The sequence below is a fragment of the Ranitomeya imitator genome, chromosome 6, assembly GCF_032444005.1.
Source record: "Ranitomeya imitator isolate aRanImi1 chromosome 6, aRanImi1.pri, whole genome shotgun sequence".
NCBI lineage: Eukaryota > Metazoa > Chordata > Amphibia > Anura > Dendrobatidae > Ranitomeya > Ranitomeya imitator.
The window spans coordinates 503986976-504002968 of record NC_091287.1 but is presented as its reverse complement, the minus strand read 5'-3'; the positions used below and the strand labels follow the sequence as shown (position 1 = coordinate 504002968).

Below are 15993 nucleotides of genomic sequence, written 5' to 3'. Positions count from 1 at the left end.
TATGCCATGGCAGAAATGTCTAACATGAAAAGAAGCATCAACAAGAGGCTAGGTAACCAAAATCCCAACAACTGGTTTGACAAAGAATGAAAGACCATAAGGAAGGCCCTAAGAACGGCCTCAAATAAACACAGAGACCCCAACACCCCCCGCTCTGAGAGAAGCCTACTACACCGTACAACGAAATTACAAAGCCATCCTCAAAGAAAAAGCAAAACCACATCTCTACCAAACTCCTCCAACTCCAAGATGCCCTTGAAGACAACAATTTTTGGGTACTGTGGAATCACCTTGGATCTAACCAGAAAAGCAACAGCCTCCACATCCAGAGTGGCAACATCTGGCTCCAGTACTTCAAGGACCTTTACAATGACATCCCAAGTGAAAACATGAACCTGGCACAAAAAGCCTGTGAAAAAACTGAAAGATATGGAGGAAAAGTTCAAAGATTTGCAAAATCCTCTGGATACACCAATCACACTGTCAGAAATAACAGAAAGGATCACACAGATAAAAGGTAAAAAAAAAGGTAGCGGTCCAGATGGGATCCTCCCAGAAATGCTGAAATACAGCCCTCCAGACATCCAGGCTGTGATAACAAAACTATTTAATATTGTACTGCAGGCCGGCTGCTTCCCCAAATTGGAACCAAGGCCTCATAACCCCTATACACAAAAACGAAGACAAGTACAACCCAGTAAACTACCGGGGGATATGTGTCAGAAGCAACCTGGGTAAACTCTTCAACTGCATCCTGAACAAGAGGATCCTCACCTTCCTCACCGAGCACAACGTCCTCAGCAAGAGCCTAGCAGGGTTCATGCCGAACCACCGCACCACTGACCCCATCTACACTCTGCACAGCCTCATCAAGAGCCACGTCCACAATACAAAGAACGGGAAGATATACACTTGTTTTGTGGACTTCAAGAAGGCCTTTGACTCAGTGTGGAACCCAGGATATTCCTAAAACTGCTGGGGAGCGGAATAGGAGGCAAAACATATGACGTCATCCGAAGCTCCTACACTGAGAACAGTTGCAGTGTGATGGTCAACGGAAGGAGGACGGCCTATTTCCAACAGAGCCGAGGAGTGAGACAGGGCTGCAGCCTCAGTCCAATGCTCTTTAACATCTACATTAATGAGCTGGCAGTGGCCCTAGAGTCCTCCTCAGCACCAGGACTCACCCTCCATGACACCCAGGTGAAATTTCTGCTGTATGCGGATGACCTCGTGCTGTTATCACCAACAGAGAAAGGCCTCTGAGATCATCTGAAAATCCTAGAGACCTTCAGCAGCACATGGGCACTGCCAATCAACCAGAAGAAAACTAATATCATGGTGTTTCGGAAAGGAAAGCAGAAACCTACTGGCCATCCTGCCTTTATGATAGACAACTGTCCACTTACAGAAACCAACAGGTACACCTACCTGGGCCTAGAACTCAGCCAGTCAAGCAAGCAATAGAGTTGCTAAAAGACAAGGCATCCAAAGCCTTCTATGCCATCAGAAGACGTCTGTACCATCTCAAGGTACCAGTAACCGTCTGGCTAAAATCTTTGACTCCATCATTGCCCCAATCCTTCTGTACGGCAGTGAGGTCTGGGGCCCAGTCTCACACCCAAACTGGTCAAAGTGGGAAGCTGGGCTGACAAATATTCCACCTAGAGTTCTGCAAGCATCTTCTCCAAGTCCATCGGAGCACATCAAACAGCGCCTGCCAAGCAGATTCCCACTGTTATTCAAGGCTCATCTACAAAGTAGCAGTCCCAGCTCCTACCATCACAAAGCCTTCCTTATACCAGAAAGCCTCCCAACAAAAAGTACCCAAAGCCAGTCTGACCAAGCCATCAACCTACATGGCCTGACAAAAGGTGAAATCCAGAACATGGTACACAAAGAAGAAACTGACGATATACCAGAACCTACAGAGGGAGTACAAACTGGCCCTATATCTAGAGAAACTAGAAAACCCCAAAGAGCGACATATCCTGAGCTGATAGAGACTGAGCGCCCAAAGCCTACTCATCAAATCCGGGCAGCACCAACAGAACTACAAGCCCCGAGAGAGCAGACTCTGACAGCAGTGCCCCCAGGAGGCCCACTTCCTGCTGAGGTGCCCAAATACTCCGCAGTGAGGGACACTCACTTCAAGAGACTGTTTGATCTCCTCCCAGACTTCACCTCCATGGAGGAAGAGAAACTGCCGATAATACTGGGGGAAGAGGAAAGTGCAGCGGCCAAAGCAGCGGAATATGTCAGTGCCTGCCACAGACTAAGAGGAGCTTGATCAATCATGGACTCTTATACCCCACCCTGGAAACGTCCCTATCCCCTGACTAAAGAGCCTGATATATCCTGGACCTCTATATGTCTCCCTATCCCACCCCTATTTTTACCATATGATTTGGCAATGGTAACTAACATGTGCTCAGTCCTGGAGAGAGAGAGCGAGAGAAATGTTGCTACGGGGCATGCTCAATTGAAAAATACGGAATCCGTTGCTGGATTCATCAGTTCACAGATCCGGTGCCATAGGCTTTCATTATAGCAAACTTCGGACGCCGGAGTCATCGCTGTCCGTTTTTTCGACGGATAAAAAAAAAAAAAAAAGTTACTTTGCCCATTTTCTCCAGAAAACAATTTTTCAATGGATCCGGTGAAAAACAGATGAAACATGAGGCCATCCGTCACAATCCGGCGCTAATACACGTCTATAAGAAAAAAAAAAAAAAAACACAGATCTGGAGGCAACTTTTGCCAGATCCGTTTTTTTTTTTTTAATTCGCCGGATTAAGCCTGACGGCAAAAACCTGATGTGTGAAAGTAGCCTAAATAAAAACCTTTTCCTATGTCAGGAGTCAGCACAGCCTTGATATTATTACTATTATTATTATTTATTTATATAGCACCATTAATTCCATGGTGCTGGAAGGGGTTACGTACAGGGTTATAGATATCGTTTACAGTAAACAAATTTACAATGACAGACTGGTACAGAGGGGAGAGGACCCCGTGTGAGGCTGTCGTCACACTCAGTATTTGGTCAGTATTTTACATCAGTATTTGTAGCCAAAACCAGGAGTGGGTGATAAATACAGAAGTGGTGCATATGTTTCTATTATACTTTTCCTCTATTTGTTCCACTCCTGGTTTTGGCTACAAATACTGATGTAAAATACTGACCAAATACTAATAGTGTGATGGCAGCCTGATACTCCAGCTGTTCTGAAACTACAAGTCCCAGCATATCCTGACAGTCTGTCAAAGCATACTGGGATTTGTAGGTTTAGGACAGCAGGAGTGCCGCAGGATGCCGACTCTGCTCCGGGCTATGGTCACACAACTGAAAAGTGGATTTTCCCCTGAAATCAGCATTGCAATGGCTTGGGTATACTGGGCCGGTGACGGCACATGCTACAAGGGCATAATGTCATGTGACTGGGTAACATGAAGTCTTGCCGCAATGTCAATTATCCTAAAACAGAGTCAAAACGATAATTTTAAAAAAATTGCTTTTTCAAACAAAAATGTATTTCATTGTAGTTGCACGCCAAGCTCACACATTGATGAATCAATCATTGCTGGACCACCAAAGAAAATAAAAATATGACACCCCAATACTCAAGGCTAAGGTCTGCGCTTGTCTTCCGCGTGTTCCCGCGTACATTACTTTCACCAGTTTTGTTTTTGGGGCTTGGCCGGATTAGCTGTGACATTTGCGCAAGTTACTTCCCCCAAGGCAAAGAACGATTAGCTGATTGTCAGCATTGTCAATTTTGACAACTTGATACCCAGCGTCTAAAAAAGGGGTTTAATCTCATACTTTTATTAGGACTCAGAAGATAGAGGCGTCTCAGCATCGGGGAGGATCCTACAACCTGTGACACCACATGATATCGGGGCAAATCTAAACCCAAATATCTCATTCATCTACCTGCACTACATCTTGTCCCGTCTATCAGGAGTCCATCTCAGATCTACAGAGGATCATACTTGGTCCTAGTTCTCACCTGAATGGAACAGACCTGCAATACCAGTCTCAGACTTTAAGCATGAGTGGCAGTTTCTTAAAGAAAACATTCATATTCTTCTCAACCTTTATTTAAAAGGGGATGTCCATTGCTTGGTCCAAGGTGGTAAAAAAAAAAAAAATGAAATATCGAAATCTGTCAGACCAGCTTGGAGGAGCGCCTTTATACTCAGCGCTACTTCGGCAGCCGGGATCAACATCTCATAAATGTCACCCAATAGGTGTCTGCTGATTGGCTTCAGAACGGACATGAACCCCCTTCTATATGTTGATCTCAGCAGACCGGCTGGGATTAGAGAGGTGAAGCGCCGGTCCAAAAGGTATCAATTTTTTTTTCAACCACCTGCACCGATTAATAGGGGGCTGTCTAGAAGTGGACAACCCCTTTAATAAATTTGAACTTGCCTAAAATAAAGAAATTTGGACAAGTGCTGATGGAAGGGACCACGTTTTGAGATCTGTAACGTACCGTAAATTATAACAGCACTACGGTATATAAGGGCCATTTATTTTTAATTACCGTACTCTTCATAGAAGAACAACTGACCCCCCCACAATCAAAACTGACCCCCCCCCCACAATCACAACCGGCCCCTTTAGGCTACTTTCACACTAGCGTCGTACGACGCACGTCGCAATGCGTCGTTTTGGAGACAACTTTGACAGGATGCGTTTTTTTCCCCATAGACTAACATTAGCGACGCATTGCCACACGTCGCAACCGTCGTGCGACGGTTGCGGCGGACCGTTGGAACAAAAAAATGTTACATGTAACGTTTTTTTGTGCGTCGTGTCCGCCATTTCCGACCGCGCATGCGCAGCCGGAACTCCGCCCCCTCCTCCCCGCAACTCACAATGGGCCAGCGGATGCGTTGTACAACTGCATCCGCTGCCCCCGTTGTGCTGCGTTGTCCCAGGATGTGTCGGCCCGACGCACTGCGACGGGCCGACGCTAGTGTGAAAGTAGCCTTACCCACAGGCTTTTCATTGAACCAAGCTTAGGTCGCCACGAAACCCTGTGGAGATCCAAGTTTGGTTCAGTAGGGTTTGAGTGTTGCACTTCTGCTACAGATGCTGAAAGTCGTCCATATTATAGTGGCAGAATACAACAAGTAAGCAACGGAACAAAATAGGCCTCATTTCTCAAAACAGTCTTGGTTGCCAATAGCAACCAATCACAGCACAGCTTTCATTTATCCAGAGTACTTTTACAAATGAAAGCAGAGCTCTGATTGGTTGCTATGGCTGACAAAAGATAGTTTTGATAAATGAGGCACGGTGTTGCTTCTCGGTGATCTCTTGTTCCTTACAACATAAAAAAAAAAAAGGCTTAAAATTATAGATCATGGAAGTCTCGCTCCTGTCATTACAATGTGACACGTAGGAATCACCAGTGAAAATAAACACATCCACACCTGTGAAAACACTTCATAGACGCTGGCCGACCTCAGCGCAAATGTTTACATTATAGTTCTGTAAATGCGATTAAGAAAACGTGAAAATCCAATATCAACATCTTCTCCATTCTGTCAGTGCACTGATATCGGACTGCACTCAGATGTCACCTGAGTGCAGTGCGATGGTTTCCATGGACTTGCAAGGTAAAGTACGATCCGAATATCAGATCAAACTCGGGCATACAGCAATTTTTTTTCCTCGGGCAGACTGAGTAAAATATTGAATGCCTGCATGGCCTCATTGGTCCGATGTATGGTTGGATCGCACTCTGACCGAAAATACACTCGTCTGCACCTGTCCTAAAATGGACAGTCTCATCTGGATAGTATCTGAATTGACAGTATCCATTTTTCATTTGTGTGCCTGTTTTTACTATCAGCGTGACATCCATTTTTCACATTTTTCTTTAATGCAAGAACTTTAGTGTCCGTTTTTTAATCACTCAAGTTAGGAGATGCAACATTATTTTTCCCCTTGTTTAGAATAAAAGAAGAAGATGGCACACTCATGATGAGAACAGGCTCAAAACAAAGGGCAACAAAATTAATAAAGGGGATGCGAGATCTACAATACCCAGATAGATTAGCGAAATTAGGATTATTTAGTCTAGAAAAAAGACGACTGAGGGGCGATCTAATAACCATGTATAAGTATATAAGGGGACAATACAAATATCTCGCTGAGGATCTGTTTATACCAAGGAAGGTGACGGGCACAAGGGGGCATTCTTTGCGTCTGGAGGAGAGAAGGTTTTTCCACCAACATAGAAGAGGATTCTTTACTGTTAGGGCAGTGAGAATCTGGAATTGCTTGCCTGAGGAGGTGGTGATGGCGAACTCAGTCGAGGGGTTCAAGAGAGGCCTGGATGTCTTCCTGGAGCAGAACAATATTGTATCATACAATTATTAGGTTCTGTAGAAGGACGTAGATCTGGGGATTTATTATGATGGAATATAGGCTGAACTGGATGGACAAATGTCTTTTTTCGGCCTTACTAACTAGGTTACTAAAACAAAAAATGGATTGCAAAAAAAAATAAAAAATGTGAACGAGAACAATGAGAAAAAGAAAAAAAGGTTCCATTTATTCTTGTATACATATATATATATATATATATATATATATATATATATATATATATATATATACTGTATATTGTAGCGTGGCTAAAGGTCATGTGATTAATGGACACTATGTATCGCAGAGGTGGGTGGCCCTGTGATGGAAGCCTGGGTATGTTTTGCTCAAGCAGATCTACTGCTGAGGGATTTGTTTACATTGGGAAGGCTTCCAGGTGATTGGAGAGATGGGTGGGTTCAGTCACCTACAAACCCACCCTAAGAGGCGTGTTTGAATACCTAAGATAGTTTTGTGTTGAATGACCTGTGGTGATGTCACACTCACCTGACTGGCCATGTGACAGGCATCTGGGTGTGGTTACACTTATGTAAAGAGGTGTGTGTAGCCCATGTGGTGAGTGTGTTTGGGAGTCTGCAAGAGTGGACAGACTTCCATGTGTCCTGGCTGGACACTGCAGAGTGGCCTGTGTGTTGGACGGTTCCAAGTGGGGACAGACGTCTGAGAGAGAGCGGAGCTCTACTATGGACATTGAGGATTCATCTGTCTGACGTAAGACTGTTTACCTGTTGTTCATGCTGCTATGTGGTTTATGGAGCAATAAACCCACTTGAACACTGAAGAGAGTGTGCCTCCTGTTATCTCCTAAGCATCTGAGCGAGTACAATCCCATATATATATATATATATATATATATACATACACACACACACACACACACACACACACACACACACACACACACACACACACACACACACACACACACTATATATGTGTCTGTATTAGGTATTATTGAGTTCCTGGTTTTGCAAGTAAAAATTTTGCAAATTTAAAAAAAACAAAAAAAACAAAACACGCTTTTTGGAAGAACCACAGTTGCACAAATAGTTATGAGCGATTAACGCATAACTTTATAAAAATGGACATGGAATGGATACATATGAGCTAGAAGTGACAAATTTACATGAGATAGAGAGAGCAATGGATACAAGAAAGGTTTCACACATAATGAATCTTTTTCTAAGGCCAGGTTCACATTGCGGGTTATCCTTATGTCAGTTGCTCCTTAGGGGCTTACGTCCAATGCCCTGGAAGAATGGGATATAGGGGTATGAGCTTACCACGTCTTGGTGCCAGTCATAAATAAGCACATATGGCCGAAAATTATACCCTCAGTGACTGTCTGCACCATTGCAGTCAATGACCCAAGTCCCATTTTCCAGAGCTTCTGACGTGACGGTAAAACACAATATGAACAAAGCCCGACAGATAGGAATTTAGGTGATGATCATCTAGTGAAGAATCATTACCAGAGGTTTAGGCGGTTCCTGGTTCCCCTCCTTCCCAATCTCTCATCATCCAGAAATTCTGCACTGGGCTGTCATTTGGTAAAAGAAGAAGTCTACAATTAAACAATTGACTATACAAAGTGTCACGTAACTCCCGGCTTTGTGGAGACCGAATCACCAACATGTCATTAAAAAGTGATAATAGGTGAACTCTGGAGAAGCGGGATAATTACACCGGGCCCATGGAGCATCTCAGGGTAGGAAAAGCTCCAGACAAGGCTGCCAGGCTTTCGTGCAGACGGTCAGGACGGAGACATTGAGATGCGATCATTTAACAATAATTACCCAAATACTTTCATTTGTATAAACAATGTGGAAAAATACCAAACAATTAAAAAACATGAAATATCAAGAGGGAATCTACAAGATAAACCCCCATGCTATGCCGGATATATAGATTATAGAAGAAGGATTTTCTAGTATAATTTATATGTTCATATGTTGCATTTGAGGCTCCTTTTATGCAAAAAAAAACAACTGTTTTTTAATTTTACAGTACCAGAAAAAGCTACAAGATTTCAAAAATCTGTTGTACTTGCTTTTTTTTTTTTTTTTCCACCCGTGAATTTGAGAACTAGAGTGTTTTTGAAATGTGCAGCATGTCAATTGTTCCATTGTTTTTGGCACCCATAGAAGGCAAAAAGTGCAAAAATGCTGCAAACCTCCCCCCCCCCAACTTTATTAAACAATTACTGTAAATGAAAACACACATGTCATTCGCACCCCTAAACACTGCAATAACTAGCATATTTAGGGCAGCACGGTGGCTCAGTGGCTAGCACCGCAGCTTTGCAACCCTTGGTTCAAATCCCACCAAGGACAACATCTGCAAGGAGTCTGTATGTTCTCCCCGTGTTTGCGTGGGTTTCTTCCAGATTCTCCAGTTTCCTCCCACACTCCGAAGACATACAGATAGGGAATTTAGATTGTGAGCCCCAATGGGGACAGTGATGATAATGTGTGTAAAGTGCTGCGGAATATGTTAGCGATATGTAAGTAAAGCATAGTAAGTAAATAAATAAAACTCTGAATGCCAAAAGCAGCTGATGCATGTGAGCATAGCCTTAATCTACGGGTGAAGGATGTCATCATGTCGCTCAGACGGCCATACATACTGGATATAGGTGGTAGATCCAATTTTCATGTGATCTACTGACAATTTTATACATAGTAGGTTGGGACCAGATCGATTTTAACTGATCTCCACGTTTTCACTCCGCCAATGAAGTTGTCTGGCAGCAGCTTATCTCCAGCCCTACAATGAACTAAATCTGATCTTATCACATAATATCAGGTCAATCTCGGAGACTCCAAGTAACTAGTCTGTATACCCTCAACATCAGCAATCAGGAAAAACAAGAATCAGGCATCTTGGATTTTAACACCCAACCTCATATTCTAAAACCAGAGTCAGGGGAGCTCATGAGAAAACATACATACATACATACATACATACATATAATATATAAAGCTGAATGTGTGTGATTTTGCACAGTCACACGTCTGGACCCCGAGAGCGTCATAGGCTATGTTGTGAGGTGAAATTTTAACCCCGCGCTTTCCAATTCACCAAACAATTTTGCCCCTATCTACATAATGGGGAAAAGTGAAAGGAAAAGTGTTTGAGGCAAATTGACAGCTGCCAGATGTGAACAAGGGGGACTTAAAGAGTGAGAGCGATGGCGCAAGAGAGTATATACCGTACAGTTGCTAAGGTGGGGCCCCGGCATGGGATACTCACCACACACGGGGATATGAACACACACACAAAATGCGCCACACACTACCACGTGCTTGAACACATATACCACCCTCAGCACACATTTCACCACAAATACACCAACCTCGCCACATAAAAGTCGAAACACAAAAGTCGCCGCTCAAAACTCGCCACACGCAAAACTCGCCACATGCAAAAACTAGGCTCACGTAAAACTCGCCACAAGTGCAAAACTCACCTCATGGAAAACTCGCCACACGCAAAACTTGCACACGTGGAAAAATTGCCACATGCACAAAAGTTGCAATACATGCAAAAGTTGCCTCACACAAAACTTGCACATACTCAAAAGGCACCAAACAAAACTCGCTATGCGCAAAACTCGCCATGCGCAAAACTTGCTGCACACAACTTGCTACACTAACCTGTCACATGCAACTCGACACACACAACTTGACAAACGAAACTCGCCCTAAAACAAACACAAGTCTGGTATTATCCTTCAAAAATAAAAATCTGCTTAATAAGCAGACAAACTACAAGAGCAACAAATGTACCATAGAGGAAATACGCCAGCTGTCAGTCACATGACCTGTCTATTATGTGTATGTGTGAGCTAATATATACTGCCAGGGGGGAGGGCTTCCTGTTGGCTGGGGATTTATCAGGCTGCCAATTTAGCTTACAAATACTGAGGTAAAAATACTGAGCAAATAATGTGTGAACGAGGTCTAATACAGGAGGAGATGACATACAGATATATACTATATACAGTGGAGATGACACAGATATATACTATATACAGGGGAGATGACACACGTATATACTATATACAGGGGAGATGACACACAGGTATATACTATATAGAGGAGGAGATGACATACAGGTATATACTATATACAGGAGGAGATGACATACAGGTATATGCTATATATAGAAGATAACATACAGGTATATACTATATGCAGGAGGAGATGACACACAGATATATACTATATACAGGGGAGATGACACAGATATATACTATATATATATATATAGAAGGAGATGACAGAGGTATATACTATATATAGGAGATGACATACAGGTATATACTATATACAGGGGAGATGACACACAGCAGGTATACACTATATACAGGGGAGATGACACACAGCAGGTATATACTATATACAGGGGAGATGACACACAGCAGGTATATACTATACACAGGAGATGACATACAGGTGTATACTATATAAGGGAGATGACAAACATGTATATACGGAGGTGAAAATGAGAGGTGTGAGGTGAAAATGAAAAGGTGTGAGGGCAAAATGAGAGGAGTGAGGGAAAATAGTGGAGTGATCGGAAAATGACAGATGTGAGGTCGAAATGACAAGTGTTAGGGGGGAATGAGAGGAGTGAGGGGGAAAATGAAAGATGTGATTGGGAAAATGAGAGGCATGATGGGAAAATAAGAGAAGTGAGGTCCTATAACTAACCACAGATATTTACTATGCCCAGGCAACGCCGGGCTCTTCAGCTAGTATATTTTATATATATATATAACAATTTTCATCTCTACAGTCATCTGCATTCATCTTCTATTTTTTTGTCCATATTGAATCCTTGTTTTTATAAAGTAGTATTTTAAAAATACAAAATACAGTTTCCTATGTTAATAATTGCAATGGATCTGTAAAAAAAATAAAAACTGAGTGCTATACAGATCTATATGGGATCCAATTTTTTTTTTTTTTTTTTTTTTTTACTGAAACTTGAACGGGTGAGTCTCATCCGATACACGGAAGAGGATTGTGCAGGTTGCGATTTGTTTTTTTAAAATTAAATTGTAATTTGGACTGAACACAGCCAAACTGAATTACATTAGACAGTGCTGCGGTACGACTAGTGCGCTGTTGTGAATTCTGTGGCAGAGCTCCCTCCTGTGGTCACAAGTGGTACTTCGGCTGATTCTCTCTGTGAGCTTCTGTTGGTGGAGGGAAGTGGTACTGCGGCTTCTGAGTTTCCTCCCTCAGGTGATCTGGTGAGGTCGTTAGGTGCTTCTCTACTTAACTCCACCTAATGCTTTGATCCTGGCTTCCTGTCAATGTTCCAGTGTTGGACTTGTTTTTCCCTGGATCATTCCTGTGGCCTGCTGCTCTGCATAGCTAAGTGCTTCTTTGCTATTTGTTTGCTATTTTTTTCTGTCCAGCTTGTCTAATTTGTTGCTGGAAGCTCTGGGACGCAAAGGGTGTACCTCCGTGCCGTTGGTTCGGTACGGAGGGTCTTTTTGCCCCCTTTGCGTGGTTTTCTTTAGGGTTTTGTGTAGACCGCAAAGTTGCCTTTTCTATCCTCGCTCTGTTAAGAAAGTCGGGCCTCACTTTGCTGAATCTATTTCATCTCTACGTTTGTCTTTTCATCTTAACTCACAGTCATTATATGTGGGGGGCTGCCTTTTCCTTTGGGGTATTTCTCTGAGGCAAGGTAGGCTTATTTTCTATCTTCAGGCTAGTTAGTTTCTCAGGCTTTGCCGAGTTGCATAGGCAGAGTTAGGCGCAATCCACGGCTGCCTCTAGTGTTGTTTGGAGAGGATTGGGGATTGCGGTCTGCAGAGTTCCCACGTCTCAGAGCTCGTTCTATGATTTGGGGTTATTGTCAGATCACTGTATGTGCTCTGACCGCTATGTCCATTGTGGTACTGAATTGCCTTTCATAACAGTGCGCGTCTGTATAATCTGCTCGTCTGAAAAGCCCTAAGGGGGAGGCTTTATGCTGAGTTTTTGAAGTGGAAACTTCAAGCTTCAGAGGAGGATTTTAGAAAGTTTCCACTCTCAAAAACTCAGAAAAAAGACTTTGCTCGTCTCTATTTGGGTGTGTTCGCACAGCACTAGAAATATCAGTCACTAATCCCCCTCCGGCCATGTTCACACAGTTTTAAGGCAATCAAAAAACAATGAGTTTTCCTTTTCCTGAAACAGTTTTGAAAGCGTTTTTTTGCAGTCTTGTGATTGGACAGTGCTCATTTTGGAGCGGATTCCATCAAGATCTGAGCAAAAAGTGACATGAACTCTCTCTCCCCTAATCAGGTGTTTTTCAAAAACCTCTAAAGGTCTTAAAATGGGATCTGTCAGTAGGATCTACCCTCCTAAGCGTCTATATGGACATGTAGGTCATAGGAAGCTGAATACAGGGATACCTCAATATCTGCGATCCGATGTCTTATTCAAGAGAAATCCATGTTTTCCTTAATATGTAAATGAGCTGTTCAGGACTATGGGCCGGACATAGATCTCTCCGAGTATCTTATGTTAAATGAAAGGGGAAGTTATCAGTGTGAGACATGTAGATCAGGAGATTGGCCTGTCAGTCATTACATGTCTCACACTGGTAACGCCCCCTTTCATTTAAAATAAGCTCTGGAGGCAGATTCTCAGGGAGATCTATGTCCCGCCCATAGATCTGAACAGCTCATTCACATAGTAAGAGAGTGGATTTATCTGGAATAAAACATTGGCTCACAGAAACCAAGGTAACATTTTATTCATCTTTCTATGACCTGCATGCCTAAATAGACGGCTTAGAAGGGTGCATTCTTCTGACAGATGCCCTTTAAATGGAATCCATCAGCAGGTTTTTCCTATGTAATTTGAAGACAGCATGCTGTAGAAGTTAAAACATAAATTTCAGAGATGCGTCTCTTATCAAGCTCCATTCTTTTGTTTGCGTGCAATGATTATTTTAGTAGGGGAAGCTTATCATTGCTGGACAGCAGCATATGCCGCCTAGTCCGACAACGCCCCCGGCTGTGAAGAGCACATGTCTATGGATTTTCTACAAAGAGAGCATGGTGTGGGCGGGGTTAGCTTCCTCAGCTCTGCTGTATTGCTAACTCTAAAAGCTCTGATTCTGTGAGAACGGCTGCACCCAGTAATCTAAGGGTATGTGTTCACATTCAGGATTTGGTCAGGATTTTATGCAGGTAAAATCCTGACCAAATCTGCACCTGAGGTCACTGGCAGGTCACCTGTGTTGTCCTTGCGTTTTTTTCTGCAATGTAAGGACATGCTGCATTCTTAAAAGACGCACCGCATGTGCGTTTCCGCGGGTCTGCCGCATGCGTCTTTTACTGCATTAAATCCCCTCCACTATGCTGTAACATCTGGACGCTGCGGCTCAACACAGCGTTTCCTGAACGTGGAAACATACCTTACGTGATACATGGTGGATTCAGCTCCTCTTTGTCTACATCATGCTGCTCCCAGAGGAGGTAGCAAAAACCTGCTGACAGATTCCCTTTCAGAGAAAATAAAAAAAAACAAATTCTATAAACAGTAGTTGATATTCCTTGATAGTAAATAGGAAGAGTTTTCCCAAGTCATTCTGAGTGGGATTTTGGAGAGAATCCACTTAACAAAACTCCATGTGAATACAAGCTGTTAGCAGTCAGCCAAATGCCATCTATGTGTATGGCCAGATTAGCACAGATCCGGTACCGCATTAGTCGCACATTCATAAAGTCATGAAACAGCAGCAGATATTGCAACAGACCTCAATGGGAAGCAATATCCATGTGGGAGTCGAGTTTCAAAATAAAAAATGAAATAAATAAATAGTTGCATCATGCGACTGAAGAATTCTCCAACAGACTCCCATACAGCCCAGCCTGCCATATAGCATAGCCTCCCATACAGTCCAGCCTGCCATATAGCATAGCCTCCCATACAGTCCAGCCTGCCATATAGCATAGCCTCCCATACAGTCCAGCCTGCCATATAGCATAGCAGGGCCGGACTGGCCATTGGGCAATTCTGGCAAATGCCAGAAGGGCCGGTCTGGTTGTGGGCTGCTTTGTCTGCTACATTGTTAACAGAATCGATGTTCTCAGGACACCCATACTGTTAACAGTTGTGATGAAGCACAAAGTCACTGACTCAGTCACCTACCCCAGGAGGTCAAGGGTATCATTTGAAATATTAGTCATGTAGTAAATCTTTCTTTCCTCCATCCAGGGTAATATTAGTAATATATCCCATCTGGTTCTTGGGGACGAGGACAACATGGGCCTGAGTGATTTCAAATGCCAGGGCTGAATTTCAGCCCCAGTCCGTACCTGTAGCATAGCATCCCATACCGGCACAGCCTCCCCATACCGGCACAGCCTCCCCATACCGGCACAGCCTCCCTATATCGGCACAGCCTCCCCATACACCAGCCTCCCCATATCTGCACAGCCTCCCCATATCGGCACAGCCTCCCCATACCGGCACAGCCTCCCCATACTGGCACAGCCTCCCCATACACCACAGCCTCCCCATACTGGCACAGCCTCCCCATACTGGCACAGCCTCCCCATATCTGCACAGCCTCCCCATACACCACAGCCTCCCCATATCTGCACAGCCTCCCCATATCTGCACAGCCTCCCCATATCTGCACAGCCTCCCCATATCTGCACAGCCTCCCCATATCAGCACAGCTTCCATTGCCCCCATGACACCAGTGCACCTGTCTCTAGGACAGAATAGAACCCCTTTCTCCTTCTCCTCCTTTATCGCTCACTTCTTCCATTCTTCCTGCTGATCTTTTCACTGCTGTCTCTGTGTTGTCCCCCTGGCTGCTCTTTTGCCCTCCCGGCTGCCATTGTCCCCAGCCTCCTCCTTTCCCTGCCTGTCATCCCTCCTCCCCACCCTCAGAGCAGCACGGACAGACCCCAGAATGAGGACCAGTGCTGGATCTTACCTGCAGGGAGGACAGACTTTCCAGGATCACCGAGCTGATATAATCCACCTAGTGTCACCCTCGGGCGATCACCCGGATTCCACACACCCAGCACCCGCCCGCACCGTGAGCGATGACCCTCCGTGCCTGCTGCTCTCCCACGGTGAGAAGTTCCTGAAGTTCACTTTGAAGCCCGCGGTCTGATTGGCTGCAGCAGCCCCCCTTCTCCTGAGCACGCCCTCTCATTGGATGCGCCAGCCCCCATCTTACAGGCACGCCCTCTGATTGGTTGCTCCTGCCCCCTTTCTCTTCTTAACTTTCACTAGTGATTAGCTCCAGACTATACAATTGGCATTTATGGGACAGGGACAATCAGATCTATGGATTTATTGATCGTCTCCTGTCTGCTGTTCTCAGTGAAAGCTGCTCTTAGAAGACCAGACGTGACCTAGTTTATGCCTCGGTGACACCAGACAGTGTAAACTCCACAGGCAGTAAAGTATAAGGTCAGAGAGAAATAAAGAATATTAGCTGATCAGCCATAGAGTTATCCTCACTGCAGCAACAGAGGTTTTCCTAATTTTAATTGCTGGAATCTGTGTGATCTGTGTGAATGTGGTGCCAATATTCAAAAAGGGCTCTAAAAGTGA

The 15993-nt window shown here is 44.1% G+C and overlaps 1 protein-coding gene across 2 annotated transcripts in view; it reads right to left on the bottom strand.

The window, feature by feature from the left end:
* The window catches only part of FZD6 (frizzled class receptor 6), a 106101-nt gene extending 90579 nt beyond the window's left edge, over positions 1–15522 (bottom strand). The window contains exon 1 of one of the 2 annotated variants that reach the window (XM_069731733.1): positions 15365–15522. The gene's annotated coding sequence lies outside the window, so the exon portion shown is untranslated. Of the gene's footprint in view, positions 1–13831; positions 13854–15364 lie in introns of those variants that run through there. The other variant, XM_069731734.1, reaches the window with a different exon arrangement.
* Positions 15523–15993: the final 471 nt, after the last annotated feature.